We start from the raw sequence: 19,422 nt of genomic DNA on the forward strand, positions 1-19,422 counted from the left end.
TCTTGGGTTTAGAGAACTTTCATTTGTGTTATATTATTGAAGAATTTTTAATCTAAAAATAGAAAAGCTCATGAACCTCATTTTTCATATCTCCTTGTCATTTGAAGCTGATCCTGAACCATCCAGCAAGGAAGAAATAAGGAAGTGGCAATAAAATCAGACTGAATGAATGGAGTAAGAGTATTTACTGAAAGGTTGGCATTGAGTATTTAGAATATAAAAGACCAAAAAAATATTGGTGTTACCATTTTTTCCATTCTCAAAATGTTTTGGTGGCTAGAATAAGCCATACTTTGAATTCTCTTAAGAGCAATAAAATGAGAGGATGCCTGGGTGCCTTAGTGGTTGAGCATCTGCCTTCGGCTCAGGGCATGATCCCAGGATCCGGTATCAAGTCCCACATCCGGCTCCCTGAAAGGAGCCTGCTTCCCCCTCTGCCTATGTCTCTGCCATTCTCTCTCGCTGTGTCCCTCATGAATAAATAAATATTTAAAAAAAAGCAATAAACAATATATTAGACATAGCTTTATGAAATAAGGGTAGTATCTCCATTTATTTAAAAACACCTAAAGTCATCATCTGAATATTTATTCAGAAATACTATGATATTTTATTAAACTCTGTGTTAAATATGATTGCTTAATTACTTAGTACTTTTCATTTATAAGGTAGAAGTGATTACCTTCCATGTTTTAGATTTTTTGGAGTCAAAAGATACAATTTTATTTTTTATAATGTTACAAATCTTTATGTAAAACTAAATAATTACTTAACATATAATGTAATATTAGTTTCAGGAGTAGAATTTAGTGATTCATCATTTATATGTAATGCCCAGTGCTCATCACAGTAACTGCCCTCCTTAATATCCATCCCACATTTAGCCCATCCCTACCCCCATCTCTGCCAGCAACCATGTTATAATTTTAGAATAGACTTTTAAATTGGCTATAAACTTGAGTTTTCCTCTTGTGATTTGTAGACATGATTGCAGGTAGAAACTCAGGTATTTACCCTAAAAATGTTATTTAGGTGGGTGCTGGGGATGAGTTCTACCCTTTTCGTTTCACATTATTGACCAGTAAGAAACACCTCAGCTCAAAAATTAGTAGGATATGATGTCTTTCACTCTACCCATAGGCATCTTGTTCTTGAGGAAAAATAATTTACTCTGAGAGACTGAGGAATGGCAAGTTTGTTGTACTCTGGAATCTGGTATTGGTGCTCTGACCCTGATAGTCCAGCCTTAGATAGGGGTCAATTCTGTATCACTGTAGAAACAGCTAGCTTTTATTTCTGTGGCTATGGACTGCACCTCCCAACCTTGCTAACCATCTCACAAATTCATCTACTTGCTTAGAAAAATCAAGGGAGGAATGTGAAAGAATAAGTCCAAATCTACCATCATCACTGTACTTTGCTGATGACAGGTCAATGAGGTAACATCCTCTGTAAGAGTCATTCCCTGTAATGCTAATAAATGCACAAGAGCACCAGAACTGCATGGCAGCTTACCCATTCCAGGCTAGAAGAGATTTGGGCTACATAGGCTGAATGATAAGCTCTTCGGCATGTTAGCTAACTTAAGCTTAAAAGAGGAAAACTTCGGTGAGAAAGAATCCTTATTCTGAACTGAAAAGCAGAAGCTGCCCAAGAGGGTATATGTCAAGGCTGCTCTGATAGGGCTGAGCCAGGCTGCAGCCTGGGGTATAGCAGGCTGGGTTAGGGATGAAGTCTGCTTAGTTGAACTAGGAAAGCCAGTGAATACTGGATTCCAGAGTAGCCAGTCTGGGAGAAGCAAAGGAGCCAGAAAGAGTTGGGCTAAGATGAGATACAAGAGAATAAAAGAGAGACTTGAAGATTTTGCTGGGCTTGCCAGTCTGGGTTATAGAAGAGGAGAAAATTATAGCTAAGAGACATGGAGATGAAGTGAGGTAAGAAGACAGATTTGTTGGGATGGGTGTGGGGTGGGAAGAGAGGTAGGAAGGAGAAATGGACGAAATGCACCAAACAGGAGGCTTTGCCGAAGTCTGAGCTGGAGACTCAGCCAACAGTTCTAGGGCAGAAAGTTAGTGAAGTATCGGGGGTTATCAGCTTTGTGAGAGCTGCTAGGAATCAACAGCTAGCTCTGGGAGGAACAAAGAATGGGAAAAAGGAAAGAACTAAATAAAAACAAAAAGTAGAAAGGGGAAAGGAGTAGAAAAGGAGAATAGAGAAAGGAGTAATCAATTTGGTTAGAGCTAGGGTGAACATTTCTCCTGCTATCAGCCTGAAAGCAACTGTGCCTGTTGCCGTGTAGGTAAAATCAAGGGGAGAAGCCCGGCTTCTCTATACTTAGTTGCTGTTTATAACTTTAGTAGACTCTAATGAACCATAGATACCAGGAAAGGAAAAAGTTAACTGAGGTTGAAAGAAAGCCTTATTTGGCAGTTTTCAAACAAGCAGGTTGATTTGGCTTGTGAGAAGGCAATGATGCCTGATTTGGAGCAGAGCAATTTATGTTGTACCGTTTTAAAATCTATTCTGGCACACTGTGATGAATATGTCGGCTGGCAGCTAAGAACTTGCTGGAATGTAAGAGTCTTTCACCATTTATAATCTACACTTCCCTTTCCTGGAAAGAGCTTTTCTAATCTCTGAGGCAGTGGACCTATCAATTTGCATAAAGTATGACAGTCTCCGTGAACACATATTTATCATCTACCACTTACTTTCTACCGTCTTAAAAAAAAAAAAAAAGGCAGAATCAGTCGGCAGTGAATCAGCACCTTTAAAATCAACTATGCTGAGTGAATCTGTTAAGAGTGGCAGGGAGCCATTGTTAGAAGGGGGAGGAGCAGGAATAAAATGATCCTTTTCAATTTCCATGATCTTTTTTGTATGTACATAAATGATTAAGCCACCAACTAGGTTAGATGCTAATTAAATATAAAACAGATTAGGAATCCCTGGGTGGCTCAGCGGTTTAGCACCTGCCTTTAGCCCAGGGTGTGATTCTGGAGACTCAGGATCGAGTCCTACATTGGGCTCCCTGCGTGGAGCCTGCTTCTCCCTCTGCCTGTCTCTGCCTCTCTCTCTTTCTGTGTCTTTCATGAATGAATGAATAAATAAAATCTTAAAAAAAAAAAAAAAACAGATTATAGGGCTATTCTGATATGCTTGTTAAAGTATGATTGGTTGCTTATCTCTTACCTAATTCTCATAAGAAAGGATCAAACAGCCCAGGTAAGTTCAAAGAAGCACACCAACCCTCCCAAGACTTGCCCCAGTCCCCCAGTCCCTGAAAAAAAAAAAAAACAAAAGGAACACCAAGGATCAATAGAGTCTAATCTCAAATCCCTCAAATATTACATATACCACCTGCTCACATTTACCCTGTTCTTGCTGCTATTTATCCACAAGAAAGCCAAACCTAAAATCCCTCTTGAGACTAAGACTTATGGAAATGCCAAATAAATTAGATCAAAATTTTATAAATTTGGTTTCATTTAATCATAACTGATTCTTCACACTATAGACGTCACTCAATGAAATTACAACTCAGTCACATATACTATATACTATAATTCATTAAACTCAAATAAGAAAAACAATTAAGAAATGAACCAAATGTCATCTTGTTTCAAACCAAAACATAAATCATGTTTTGAGTGAAATTTGAGAACACCTGCTTGGTTAAGTTGCATACCTAGATTTATTAAAAGCATGCCCTTTTTTTTTTTTTTTTTTTTTTTTTTTTTTTAAATTTTTTTATTTTATTTATGAGTCATAGAGAGAGAGAGAGAGGCAGAGACATAGGCAGAGGGAGAAGCAGGCTCCATGCACCGGGAGCCTGACGTGGGATTCGATCCCGGGTCTCCAGGATCGCGCCCTGGGCCAAAGGCAGGCGCCAAACCGCTGCGCCACCCAGGGATCCCTAAAAGCATGCCCTTAAATGTTTATTAGAGAATATATACACACAAACATAAGGCTACTATAAAGTTGAAAAGAGTCCCATCACTGGCAGGGACACTGTATATGAAGGATAAACATAGTATATATAAATCCATTGCATTAAGAGTTACTTTTACCAGCAACATGTATCAAAATGTTAAATGTGTGAACTCTGACCCAGCAATGCCACTTCCAGGAATATATCCCAAGAGATCACTAATAAAGTACATAAAGATAGCATGCAAGGATATTCATCATGGCTTTCTTTATACGATAAAAATATTGAAAATAGCCTGATTATCCTTTAATGGAGGACTGGTAAAATGAAAACATCAATGTAATATTATGCGGTCAGCCAAAAAGCCGTATGTATACATGATGACATAAAAAAATTTAATGTCAAAAAAAATTTAATGCCATATTGCTAAGTAAAAGAAAGGAATAAAAGAGTATTCATAGTATGATTTTGTAAATATAAAACAATTTATACTGTGGATAGTAGCATTTCAGTTTTTCGGTACTTTCTACTTACTACTTTTTGTTTCATTTTCTACCTATGTGTTTACCTCACATACATGAGTGTGTGGTGGGGGGAAATCAAGCTATTTTCATCAGAGAGGGAAAAAATCATTACACTGTATTTCAGTCAGACCAGAATAGTCACCAGAAGCCAAATATAGCTCTTAATATGTCTGTCTGTACCTTCTGCTGGAAGAAAATCTGTGGATAAACAGTATCATGGAGAGAATTTGAATGGATGATGTCTAGAATACAAACCAAAACAGAGGTGAAATATTATATAAACTAAGGAGAAAAAAAAAAAAAACTAAGGAGGAATCTTATCATACATAGTGTTTGAAAGAATCAATTCATTATGTACATGTGTGTTTATTATATTTCCATGGCTAACAAAAAAATGTCAATTCCAAATGGCAGCAAATAATATAACTACCAATGGTTTTTCTTACATAAGTTTACCACTCCATAAATCTTTGTGTTAATGTGGGAAAATGTGACCTGAACAGATGGACCTCATGCTGTTCTAAAACACAAACAGATTTCTGATCTTCTAGACCAGGAAATGAAGTCAGCACCAAAACAACAGACACTATTATCCGTCTCCTAAAATTTCAATTTAAGAAGCTGCTAATAAAAGCAGTATTTCCCTCTGGAGAAATCCAGCACAGTGATAAGTTTCTATATTAATGGAATGTACTCTAGACATAGTAATAAAATACAGTGGGATATTAGTAGCACTGGAGAAGGTGGGAGACTAAACCCTAAACCACACTGATTTTGGAGAATTCCTTCATTGTGGTTCTTGGCGGGTGACAGCATTTGGCTGCCTCTACTCTTCAATCTCCACATTTCTCACAGATGGGACATCCCTGAGGATTGCCACTCTGCCTGGCTAAATTTTCATCTCATTAGCCCAAGGACCCCTTTTCCTTTTTTTTTTTTTTTTTTTTAAGATTTTATTTATTCATGAGAGACAGAGAGAGAGAGGTAGAGACACAGGCAGAAGGAGGAGCAGGCTCCACGCAGGAAGCCTGACATGGGACTTGATCCCAGGACTCCAGGATCACACTCTGGGCCAAAGGCAGATGCTCAACCGCTGAGCCACCCAGGTTTCTCAAGGACCCCTTTTCCTTACACATCTAAACAGAAGCATTTTCAGAAATAGATCCCCTTGGCTTGAAGACCCAATAAAGGGCCCTCCCTCTGTCAAATCATTAGCAGCATGGCAAGGTTTTTTTCCAGTTCTACCACTTTCTAGCTGTGTGACTTAAGGCTGGGAGGAGGTGGGACCAGCAGGACTGAGTCTGAGGAGGAATTGAGGCCACAGAGGTGGCCCAATGGCCAAGGTGTATATAAAGGGAGAATGAGGACAGCTCGGGTGGCTCAGTGGTTTAGCACCACCTTCAGCCCAGGGTCTAATCCTGGAGACCCACATTGGGCTCCCTGCATGGAGCCTGCTTCTCCCTCTGCCTATGTCTCTGCCTCCCTCTGTGTGTGTCTCTCATGAATAAATAAATATATTTAAAAATAAATAAAGAGAGAATGAACCAATAATTAAGTATTAAGGATAATGGGTTCCAAATTTCTCATCATCAGAAAGGAAATTACAAATAGAAAAAGAGTAAGACTAGAAGGAACTCTATGGTAATAGAGTGAAGTTGAAGATATTACAGTAAGCTCATGGGTTTTAATATGAATACATGACTAGGTATAGAAATAGATATAGATGAAGGAGGAGCCAAGATGGCAGAGAAGGAGCCAAAATGGCAGAGAAATAGGAGACCTTAAGTTTTGTCTGGCCCCAGGAATTCAGCTAGATAGCTATCAAATCATTCTGAACACCTGCAAACTCAATGGAGATCTAAAAAAAGAATTGAAACAACTCAACAAATAGAAAAGTGGCCACTTTCTGCAAGAATGACAAGATGGAAAAACTCACCTCAAAAAAGAACAAGAGGCAGCACGGACTACCAGAGACCCAATCATTATGGATGTAAGTAAGATGTCAGAACTAGAGTTCAGAATATTAATTATTAAGAAACTAGCTAAGCTTGAGAAAAGCATAGAAGACACTAGAGAATCCCTTTCTGGAGAAATAAAAGAACTAAAATCTAATCAAGTTGAAATAAAAAAAAAGGTTTTAATGAGATGAAATAAAAAAAAATGGCGTCTCTAATTGCTAGGATAAATGAGGCAGAAGAGAGAGTTAGTGATATAGAAGACAGAATTATGGAAAATCAAGAAGCTGAGAAAAAGATAAATAACCACTGGATCAAGAGGGGAGAATTCAAGAGATTAAGTTATACCATAAAGCAAAACAATATTAGAATAATTGGGATCGCAGAAAAAGAGAAAAGAGAGAGAAGGGGCAGAAGGTATATTGGAGAAATCATAGCTGAGAACGTCCCTAAACTGGGGAAAGAAACAGGCATTTAAGTCCAGGAGGCACAAAGAACTTTCCTCAAAATTAAAAAAAAAAGATTAACACCTCGACATATAATAGTGAAACTTGCAAATCTCAGAGACAAAAAGAAAATCCTGAAAACAGCTCAGGACAAGAGGTCCATAACCTACAAGGGTAGAAACATTAGACTGGCAGTAGACCTATCCACAGAGACCTGGAAGGCCAGAAAGGGCTGGCATGATATATTTAGGGTTCTAAATGAGAAAAAAAATGCAGCCAAGAATACTTTATCCAGCAAGGCTGTCATTCAAAATAGGAGAGATCAAAAGCTTACAAGACAAATAGAAACTAAAAGAATATGTGATCACTAAGCCAGCCCTGCAAGAAACATTAAAGGGGATCCTTTAAGCAAAGAGAGAACCCAGAAGTAGCATAAACCATAAAGGAACAAAGACATTCTACAGAAACAGTGATTTTACACGTAATACAATGGCACTAAATTCTTATCTTTCAGTAGTTACTCTGAATGTAAATGGGCTAAATACCCCAATCAAAAGACACAGGGTATCAGACTGGATAAAAAACCAAGACCCATTGATATGCTGTCTGTAATAGACTTATTTTAGACCCAAAGACACCTCCAGATTGAACATGAGGAGTTGGAGAACCATGTATCATACTAATGGACATCAAAAGAGAGCTGGGGCATATAAAATCATGAATTAAAAAGTAGATATTACAACCAACACTGAAGAAATACAATTATGAGCACATATTATGAACAACTATTATGCCAATAAATTAGGCAATCTGGAAGAAATGAATGTATTCCTATAAACTGCCAAAACTAAAAGAGAAAGAAACAAAACCTGAGAAGACCTATAACTAGCAAGGAAACTGAAGAAAATCTCACTCTTTGCAGATGACATGATACTCTATGTGGAAAACCCAAAAGATGCCATCTCAAAATTGCTAGAACACACACAGAAATTCAGCAAAGTATCAAGATATAAAATCAATGCACAGAAACCAGTTGCATTTCTATACACTAACAATGAAACAGAAGAAAGAGAAATTAAGAAATCAATCCCATTTATAATTGTACCCAAAGCCAGAAGATATCTAGGAATAAATTGAACCAAAGATGCAAAGGATTTGTACTCAGAAAATAAAACACTCATGAAAGAAATTGAGGAAGACACAAAGAAATCAAAAAATGTTCCATGCTCATGAATTGGAAGAACACATACTATTGAAAGGTCTATGCTACCTAAAGCAATCTATACATTAAATGCAATCCCTATCAAAATACCATCAACTTTTTTCAGAGCTGGAACAAATCATCCTAATATTGGTACGGAATCAGGAAAGACCCCAAATAGCCAACAAAACTAAAAGGCAACATTCAGAATGGGAGAAGATACTTGCCAGTGACATATCAGATAAAGGGCTAGTATCCAGTATCTATAAAGAACATATCAAAAAAAAAAAACTTATCAAACTCAACTCCCAAAAAACAAATAATCAAGTCAAGAAATGGGCAGAAGACATGAACAGACATTTCTCCGGAGAAGACATACAAATGGACAACAGATACATGAAAATATGTTCCACATCACTCAGCATCAGGGAAATACAAATTGAAACCACAGTGAGATACCACCTCATACCAATCAGAATGGTTAAACTTAAAAAGTCAGGAAACAACAGATGTTGGTTAGGGTGTCAAGAAAGAGGAACCCCCTACACTGTTGGTGGGTATGCAAACTGGTATAGCCATTCTGGAAAACAGTAAGGAGGCTCCTTAAGAAGTTAAAAATAGAGCTATCCTATGACCCAGCAATTACATTACTAGGGACTTACCCCAAAGATACAAATGTAGTGATATGAAGGGCACCTGTATACCAATGTTTATAGCAGCAATGTCCACAATAGTCAAACTATGGAAAGAGCCTAGATGTCCATCTACAGATGAATTGATAAAGAAGATGTGATATATATACATATATACACACACACACACACACACAATGGAATACTACACAGTCATTTAAAAAATGAAATCTTGCCATTTGCAATGATGTGGATGGAACTGGAGGGTATTATGCTAAGCAAAATAAGTCAATCAGAGAAAGATAATTATCATATCATATGACATGTATCATATGACAAATATAATACGTGGAATTTAAGAAACAAAACAGGATCACGGGGGAAGGGAGGGAAAAATAAAATAAGATGAAATCAGAGAGGAAGACAAACCATAAGAGACTCTTAGTTATAGGAAACAGTGAACTCTATCTCTGAAACTAATAATACACTATATGTTAATTCATTGAGTTTAAGTTTTTAAAAAGATGCAAAAAAAATAGATATAGATGTATGTGCATATGTGTTTGTGAGTTTCCTGGCCCTGTCTGCTAAAACGGTTGAAGAGCAATGACACCTCAGTATAAATAAACACCTAGTACCCAGATCTTCCATTGTCTACTAAAAGGAACTATGGCTCCCTGGAAAAAAATAGCTTTTGAAATGAGTGCAATGGTTGGGTAAGAATAAGATAAACAAGATAAGCCTGACACAGCTTGTATCAGAAAGTACTCCAAGAGTAAAATAGAAATGTCAAAAGAGTACAAGAACCAGCTTAAACAAGATTTGAACAGCCAAATCTCTTACAATTTTAGCATCCAAATCAATAATGACACTGGGTTAAAATCCACTGAATAAAACAGAAATCTACAAGTCTGTGCTGATATAAATAAATGAATCAACAAATAAAAAGAGAAAACTCTTTCTTAGAATAAAATACCAACTAATAAATATAAAATAAATGTCGGAACTAGAAAAATTGCCATTTGGCAATCATCACAGTAATAATTTATTCAAGCAAGAATCATTAAATAAGTGGCTGAAAGTTTGTTGAAGAACAGGATGTTTATATAAATTTTAAAGAATCTCCCCACACAATACTTATTAATTACAAAGGGGAAAATAATATTACAGTGAAGAAGTTATCACCTTAACCAAATCATCAAAATTAACATCAACTGCAAATCATTATTGTGTCTCTTAATAAGATACACTGAGAACACAATAGCTCTTCTATCATATTCCTACCAAAATTGCATAACTTGCATCTAATCATGAAGAAATGCAGACATACCTAAAGTGAGGGACATTCTACAAAATGGCCTGAACTTTCTTTCTTTCTTTCTTTTTTAATATTTTATTTATTTGAGAGAGTGAGAGGGGAGTGCGAGTATGAGCCGGGGGAGGCAGAGGGGAGGAGAAGTAGACTCCCCACTGAGCAAGGAGCCTGATGCTGGGCTTGAATCCAGAAGCCAGGGATCATGACCTGAGGCAAACAAAATGGCCTGAACTTTCAAAAATGTCAAGGTCATTAATGACAAGGAAGGAATCAGGAACTGTCACAAATTTAAGATTAAAGAGACATGACAATTAAAGCAACTCATAATCCTGGATTTGATTCTAGACCAGATATAAAAAATATTTTTCTAGGGATGCCTCGGTTGCTCAATGGTTGAGCGTCTGCCTTTGGCTCAGGTCGTGATCCCAGGGTCTGGGATTGAATCCTACATCAGGCTCCTTGGCAGGGAGCCTGCTTCTTTCTCTGCCTATGTCTCTGCCTCTCTCTCTCTATCTCTCATGAATAAATAAATAAAATCTTTAAAATATATATATATATTTTTTTCTAAGAGTAAATTATTGAAGGGGCACCTTGGTGGCTTAGTTGATTATGCGTTAGACTCGTTTTCAGCTGAGGTTATGATCTCAGGGTCATGGGATGGAGTCCTGCCCAGGCTCCACACTCAGCAGGGAGTCAGCTTGAGGATTTTCTCCCTTCCCCTGTGCCCCTCCATCCCCCACTTGTACATGCGTGTGCACATTGTCTCTTTCTCTCTAAAACAAATAATTAAATCATTTAAAACAAAGTGAATTATTGGAACAAATAGTAAACTCTCAATAAGGTCTCTGGATTTTTTTAAAAGGTTTTTATTTATTTATTCATGAGAGACACAGAGAGAGGCACAGACAGAGGCATAGGAGAAGCAGGCTCCCTGCAGGGAGCATGATATAGGACTTGATCCCAGGACCCCAGGGATCACAACCTGAGCCAAAGGCAGACACTCAACTGCTTAGCGACCCAGGTGCCCCAGATCTGTGGATGTGATGGTAGAATTATAATTGTTACATTCCTCATTTTGGTTATAATATTGTGGTTATACAAAAGAAGGTCTTTAGGGAAAATTAGTACTTAGGGTTAATTAGGCATCACATCTGCAAATTTCAGTAAGTTCAGAGAAAAAGAATATAAATGAATAGCAAAACAAACATTGTAAAATGCTTACAAGTGGAGAAAACAGGGTGAAGGATATATGGGCTACATGTGCAACTTCCTTATAAGTTTTAATTTACTTTAAAGTAAAATGTAAAAAAAATATATTGGGATTACAGCATCTATTTCATAGATGTTGGGAGAAGTACATGAGTTAATACATGTGGCATGCTTAAAACAGCTAGGTACATAGTAAATGTTAAATGTTAGTAATGATGGTTGTGGTGATAGTGCTGATGTAGTCCTGATCAACTTGTCACAATCAAGACAAGTTGACTTTGGGCCACTTATTTCTTTTCTCTTTAGATTTAATTTAGAAACTTAAATACTTCTGTGCTTTTGAGATGCTAACAACATTATTTTTTTAAAGATTTATGTATTTATTTTAGAGAGCATGAGCACGAGTGGGAGGGGCAAAGGGAGAGGAAGAGAGAATCTTCAGCAGACTGCTGAGCACAGAGCCCCATATGGGGCTCAATCTCACAACCCTGAGATCATAACCTGAGCTAAAACCAAGAGTCAGATGCTTAACTGACTGCACTACCCTGGTACCCCAAGATGCCAAAAACATTATTAAACTTGTTTAATTGTAGTTTAAGCACACAGCATTCATGTAGAATAATATTTTACAAATTGGTGTCCTCAGGCAAAAAACATGTTAGTAATATTTTTTAAGTAATCAAGATCAAGGTTTTGAAAAGTCATTTTCAGTCTTCATTAATTTAGGTACTATTGTGATAATAAGAACATATGTCTTTACATATATTATAGTGTATATATATAAATGTCTTTACATATATTATAGTGTATATATATTTAACATGCATATATTTAGTATAGGGTAACCATATATGATATTATAATAATATACATAGAATTAAAGACCATGAGAGTTGAAAAAGATTTTGGGAGTCATCTACTTCATCTACTTCAATTCTTTTGCAGGTAACTATACATCTTTCTGCACTTACAATGGTGTTACATCCCAATAAAACTATCATAGTTTGAAAATATTGTAAGCTAAAACTGTGCTTAATACACCTAACCTACCAAACATTATAGCTTAGCCTAGCCTACCTTAAATGTTCCTGTGTTAGCCTACAGTTTTGGTAAAATCATTTAATACAAAATCTATTTTATAATAAAGTGTTGAATATCTCATGTAACTTATTGAATACTATATTGAAAATGAAAAACAGAATAGTTATCAGTTGTTCACTCTAATGATCATGTAGCTGACCAGGAGCAGCTCATTGCTGCTGCCTAGCATCATGGGAGAAAAATATACTGCATATCGCTAGCTCGGGAAAAGATCAAAATTCAAAATTGGATGTATCTTTCTACTGAATCCACATGGCTTTTGCACCATCGTACAGTTGAAAAATCATAAGTCAAATCATTGTTAAGTTAGGAGCTATCTGTATAACCTCTACAGCATCCCCAACGGATAGCACTGGTTCTGTTTGAACACCTACAATGACAGCTTACTTCTCAAGGCAGCCACCTGGGAGTCATTCTGATTGTTAAAAAATTATTTTTTAACATTCTGTCAGAATCTTTCTCCATATAATTTCTAGAGGCTGTTCCTATGTATTTCCTCTGGGATCACTAATTCCCTCTTCCACATGACAACATTTCTTTTTTTTTTTTTTTTAATTTATTCATGAGAGACACAGAGAGAGAGAGAGACAGGGACATAGGCAGAGGGAGAAGCAGGCTCCCTACGGAGAGCATGATGCGGGACTTGATCCCAGGACCCTGGGATCATGACCTGAGCCAAAGGCAGACGCTGATCCACTGAGCTACCAGGTGCCCCAACAACATTTCAATATCACGACTATTTCCTACCTTCCACATTGAGGGTCCCCCATTGTGAGTATTTTTCTTCTCCAAACTGAGAACCTTCTCTTTTTTGTTTTTTCAATTATTCCACCCCATATGAGTTTCTTGTTATCCACACTGAAAACCTTCTCTCTTTTTTTTTTTTAATAATGCCATACATAATCCTGGTTTTCGGTCTTCTCACCATCTTAACCACTCTTCTCTGACCATATACTCGATTGTATAATCTTTCCTCTTCAGGAGATTCTGTTTCTTTGGGAGCAGCCTAAGATCACACCAACTATTCTGGCAGCCTCGTGCATTCACATTTGTTTCTTCATTCAGTCAATATTTACTGAGTGCCCAACATGTGGAAGGTACTATCTAAGACATTATGAGAGATAAGATTAGGATGACATAAGCTTTCTCTTAAAAAATGTACATGCACTCAGCACAGAGCCTGCTTAAGACTCTCTCCCTCTCCCTTTGCCCCTCTCCCTTTGAGCGCATGCGTGCTCTCTTTCTCTCTCAAATAATAAATAAATACATAAATAAGTAACATACATGTTCATTTGAGAGCAACAATCTATGGTGCCACAAAACAGACACAAGTTCTATACACATTAAAGGAAGGAGATTTTAAAACAATTTTTTTAATTAAAAACATTTTTTTAAATAAGGAAGGAAATTTTACAATTAAATATACATTTGCTCTAACATCAAAGTACTAAAGAACAAAGCTAAAGTCGTGACAATGCCAGACTAGGCCTATTTTGTTGAGGGTTTTTTGGTTTTTATTTTCTTATTTAAATTCAATTAATTAACATGTAGTATATCACATAGGTACCCCACTGCCCCCACCCTTCTCCCATCCAGTAACTTCAGTTTGTTTCCTATAATTAAGAGACGGGGGGGGGGGGGGGGGCAGCCCAGGTGGCTCGGTGGTTTAGCGCTGCCTTCAGCCCAAGGCCTGATCTTGGGGACCCAGGATTGAGTCCCACGTCAGGCTCCCTGCATGGAGCCTGCTTCTCCCTCTGCCTATGTCTCTGCCTCTCTCTCTCTCTCTCTCTCTCTCTCTTTCTCTCTATCTCTCATGAATAAATAAATAAAATCTTAAAAAAAATAGACTAGGCCTATTTTGTGTTTGGAGAGTATGAAAATTTATAAAAGCAGAAGGCTGGAATTTAAGCTACATTAAAAGAGAAAATTCCAAATTAGGGGAATTATATAGATTCAGAAGACACAGGAGTTTATATAGTGCATTTACTCCTGAAAGCTCTGACAATATAACGAATAATCATTTGTCCAGAATGATTTACATGCAACTCTAGAAAGGCAAAATAAACAAACTAAACTACTATACACTAGGCTTATACCAAGTGCTTTACACGTAATGTTTTACTTAATCCCACAACAACCCTAACAAGGAAGGCACTAATATTATTTGCACTTAAAAAAAAAATTAAGTGAAACTCACCCAGGTACAGTGACTTGCCCAAGCTTACAAAGGTGCTAAATAAACATGGCAGCCAAGCTTCAAATCCAAACCCTCAGCTTCCACCCCAACTTGAGGCCATCAACTACTCCATAAAGAAACTTCTGGCAAATCTCAAACACATCCTCATAATATTCTTAGTGACTTATTTGGAGAAGCCTCTCACTGAACAATCTGTTCCTCCTCTGGCTTTAAGAACACTTTGTACAGGACTCTGCTACAGTCCTTGGCATATGGTATCACTGTGAGTTGTATAACACTAACCCCTGATAAAGTTACCACTCCAAGAGCAGAGATATGTCCTTATCTTTTCCTGGGTATCCCCAAGTCCTCAAGGCAATACTGGATTCAACAAATGCTGCAAGTTCTCAGGCATAGCTGGTGGCCTGCTTTGGAGACAGTCACCCTCTTAACCAGAGACCTCTAATTCTAGGTCTAATTAGCTGTGGTGCTGAGCTTTGGTTATCACACTTCTGTAACCTGACTCTATCTTCTACCTCCTAATGAGCTTAATTTAAGAGAATCCAAGGAGTAATGTGAGTATCTGGCTTTGGTTAGCCACCAGCTTCAGAAGTCTTACTCACCATTGGGATTCTCGCCCCTATTTAGAGCAATGGCTCAGCCAGAATTACACAGAGACCAGGGCAAAATAAATGGGAGATTACCTAATATTTCTACTTTCCTTCATCAAGTTCTTAAAATAAAAGAGTTCAGTAAAGCTGCTAATACTTTGGGGTCTTAAATAAAAGGAAAGAGATACAAACCAAACAATTTTGATACAGTCAGGAAATGATTAAATGAACTTTAGTAAAGATGACAGGCATATGAATTGAGTTCCTATATAACTATCGAATAGTGTTAAGTGCACATAAAGTATTATATATGCCCATTGGTCATATATAATTCTATTACTGCAATGACTATAAGAGAAAGAATGAATAAACTATTAAACCTGTGGTAATGTAATACAAGCCAAAATTTTAAAATTATATATGTACAGTTGGTCCACAGGAGAAAAAACCTCTGTGACTTCAGGTCATCTCTGACATTTCCTATCAAGTAGAGGCTATTACCTGTCTCTAGACTAGAAGGTAGATGGATGAAAAGTAAGAAAGGAGAGATACTGGAGTGACTATCATTCTCCCTCTTACGTCCAAAACAGTGGCCAGCAGACAGTGACTGTTGATGTAACATTTTAGTTACTTGGAGAATTATTGCTAAGGGCAGAATGGCAGAAAAAAATACATGTGTGATAAGAAGGGTACTTTGCCTGATTTTATAATCAAAATTATGCAGGAGAAACATGAAGTAAGAAAGAAGATATAGTGACCCATAACATTCTGAAACTATGATTTATCCAAGTGTTTAAGAAACACCATCCATAGTACGAGGTGGCCTCAGTAAGGAAAATGAAACAAGACTCTCATCACCAGTGAAATGTTTAAAAGTGCTCAGGAAAAAAGGACTGGTTAGAGCATAATTAACGCCAACATCTTTTTCCTCCCAACAAATTCCAATGCGAAGCTGGAAACTTATATTTCTACTTAGGTCTCCAGGAAGCAAAGACTCTTTAAGCATCTAACAATTGGGAGTGAGAGGGATGTTTAATCCTCATGATAATCAAAAACTGTCAGATTGCTAGATAAATCAAAAACTGCTGAGATTAGCTAGTAGGTCTGAAGCATGGATAGCAACACTGTCCAAGTTAAAAGGTAGTGGGGAATTCAGCTTTGAATTAAAAATATTGTGAAAATTAACTTTACGAGCTCCAATCAAACTTATATTTAATAACTGGATTATTTACATCTTTACGTATCTCATTAATTTTGTATCTTTGAAAAGACTAATTTATATAAAAGTATTTTAAAAGTATGATTAATCACTCAATCTCCCTCTTTATCTCCCCAATACTATTTTCTCTTATAATGAATTCACTAACTTCCATTTCTAATAAGTAAAACAAAAATGTTAGACGTATTAATTAAATGAAAGCAGTGTGATCATTGTCCCTCTTCAGTTCCTTCAGCCCCTCTACTTAGAACTACCCACCTCCTGCTGGAGCTGATTGATAGATCTACCAACACAAATAGACAAAACCCATTAGATCCTATTAGAAGCAGAATTGGTGACTATCTAAATACAGCATGGTTCTAAGCTCTCCTTAGTAAACTTAATTGTGCTCTTTCACTAGAGAATATTTTTATGATATTGGGATAAGAAACTAAGGTAGTGTTCTAAGTGTAACATCAAGGTGAAAAATCACAAAGAAAAGATGGACAGATTTGACTCCATGAAAATTTAAACCTTTTGTACTAAGAAAGAAACCGTAAAAAAATTTAAGAGACTAAAAACAACAATAGCTACAAAGGGTCAATATCTTTCATATAAAATGGGCTCTTAAAACATAGAGTTGTGATAATAATATTCCCACAATTCTAAAGGAGAAAGAATGAGTGGGAAATATCAGGGAGGGAGACAGAACATGAGAGACCCTAACTCTGGGAAATGAACTAGTGGTGGTGGAAGAGGAGGTGGGCGGGGGGTGGGGGTGACTGGGTGATGGGCACTGAGGGGGGCACTTGATGGGAAGTTGGCAAATTGAACACCAATAAAAAATAAATTTATAAAATATTTTTAAAAATGGGCTCTTAAAAACTCAAATTGGGCAAAGGCCATGAATAGGTAGTTCACAAAAAAAATACAAATATTCAATAGACATATGGAAAGATGCAGAATTTCTATAAAAGCCACAGACACAAGAATATAAAAGAATGAGATATTTGTCTTGCCTCTTAAGAGTGAGGAAAATGGAAAAGGCTTATTATGTCTAGCACGAATGAAGAATCTAGAACAACATGCACTATTTTTTGCCAGGCTGATTTTTACAGGAATTTTGGAGAACAGACATCATGCACCAAAATGCAAAGTGTGCGTTCTCCCTAACCTATCAATTTTATTTAGGACTTTATTCTAAGGAAACAATACCATTACGAAGAGGTATATTAAAATAATATTCCATATGGCATTGTTTTGATTATCCAAAAGTTGTAATGGGCCTGTACTTAAATGTGATATTGATTCAATACTTCCATGTATCAGATGGGATGATATCTATATCTTGTGTGGAAAAATAACAGAAAAATAGATACAATATTCTATACACCAAACTTAAAGTGCATATTTTTTCACATTTCTAAAATTAAAATGTATCTTACAATTGACAACATCTTACATTCAATGAAATGTATCTTTACTTATGAATTTAATAATCTGGCAGTCTTTTCTATTGTATTTATTTATATGAAAGAGAGTATGCACAAGTGAGGGAGGTGCACAGAGAGAGAGGGATAAGCGGTTTCCCCACTGAGGAGGGAGCCCCAGGTATTGCTCAATCCCAGGACCTGGAGATCATGACCTAAACTGAAGGGAGACACTTACTTGACTGAACCACCCAGATGCCCCAGTAATCTGGAAGTCTTTATTCCAATCTAATATTTATGATTACCTATGAAGAGTGGCCTACTAGAGGGCTTTATTTTCTACATTGGCGTTGATCCCATTTTTTATAATCAGCTGTATTTTAGAATTTATTATCTAAAAACAATAAAATTATTTCCATTTGGTTGTTTAAAAATGTTTTTAAACCCCAGGAAGAAAGTAGTATAGAATAGTTCATCAATGCCCCAATAACTATTTTTTTATTTTTTGGAAAAAGTTATTTTGATCCATAATGGATACAAAAAAGTAGTATATGGGTTTTTTTTGTTCTCTTTAAGGTATTCAATCTTATGTGTGCACATTCTTATGAACTTCAACCTTAAATGTGCACATTCTTATGAACTTCAATGACATGAACTCCTAATTTGGCTAAAAAGTAGACTTTGTCATATTTTCTTTCTTACACAAAAATACTCTACAAAAGAATTGTTTCTTTTTAAAAAGATTACATGCTAACAGTTTTAAAATGCTACACACTAAACAGTATTTTAAGAAAAAACACTTTATTTTTTTTAAAGATTTTATTTGTCTATTCATGAGAAACACAGAGACATAGACAGAGGGAGAAGCAGACTTCTCGCAGGGAGCCAAATGCGGGACTTGATCCCAGAACCCCTGGGCCAAAGGCAGAGGCTCAACCACTGATCCACCCAGGCATCCCAGGAAAAAAACTTTCATTAAGTATTTAGAAATTAAATACACCATGTTAAATGGTTCAAACTGAGTAACATGTTACCTCTCATAGAGGACAAACCTCTGTAAATATGAGTTAAAAATAACTACTTCTTACAAAGCAATCTTCAATGGAATTTTACATCTAGCAATGAATTTACTAAAAAGGAAGATGGGAGAATAACCTACTATATAAAATATAATCTTTCATAAAACCATAAAATATGACAGATTATCTCTTAATATAGAGAGGTTAAATACTGATATAAGTGCCAGAAGTTAAAGGAAAAAATATATATTTGACCATATAAAAATCAAAAATTTCTATACAACACAAAATACCATAAAGCTTAAAAATAAAATAATCTTAAGATTATAATTTTCTACAAGATTGTTATCTAGATATTGTTCTCTATAAAATTTTTCATTAATTCTTTCTGTTTAAACTTCAAGAACATTTTTTTTTTTTTTTTTTTTTTATCCCCATGCCTGGATGGCTCACTGGATTAAGCATCTGACTTCCCCTCAGGTCATGATCCTAGGTTTTGGGGATCAGGCTCAGCCTCAGCAGGTAGTCTGTTTTTCCCTCCCCTTCTGTCTCTCCCCACCCACCCATCCCTGTCTCTCACACTCACTCTTTCTTTCTTTTTTTTTCACTTTCTTTCTCTCTCTCTCAAATAAATAAATAAAAGCTTTTTTTAAAAAAAGGACTTTTTTTCAATA

General features: G+C 36.4%; 1 protein-coding gene across 4 annotated transcripts in view; it reads right to left on the reverse strand.

The window, feature by feature from the left end:
• SLC35G2 (solute carrier family 35 member G2) overlaps positions 1 to 19,422 on the reverse strand; it is a 111,129-nt gene that overhangs the window by 20,375 nt on the left and 71,332 nt on the right. The window contains exon 1 of one of the 4 annotated variants that reach the window (XM_072792623.1): positions 14,512 to 14,660. The exons of the other annotated variants lie outside the window; for them this stretch is intronic. The gene's annotated coding sequence lies outside the window, so the exon portion shown is untranslated. Of the gene's footprint in view, positions 1 to 14,511; positions 14,661 to 19,422 lie in introns of those variants that run through there. 4 annotated transcript variants of the gene reach the window in all.

Source organism: Canis lupus, chromosome 22, assembly GCF_048164855.1.
Source record: "Canis lupus baileyi chromosome 22, mCanLup2.hap1, whole genome shotgun sequence".
Lineage (NCBI taxonomy): Eukaryota > Metazoa > Chordata > Mammalia > Carnivora > Canidae > Canis > Canis lupus.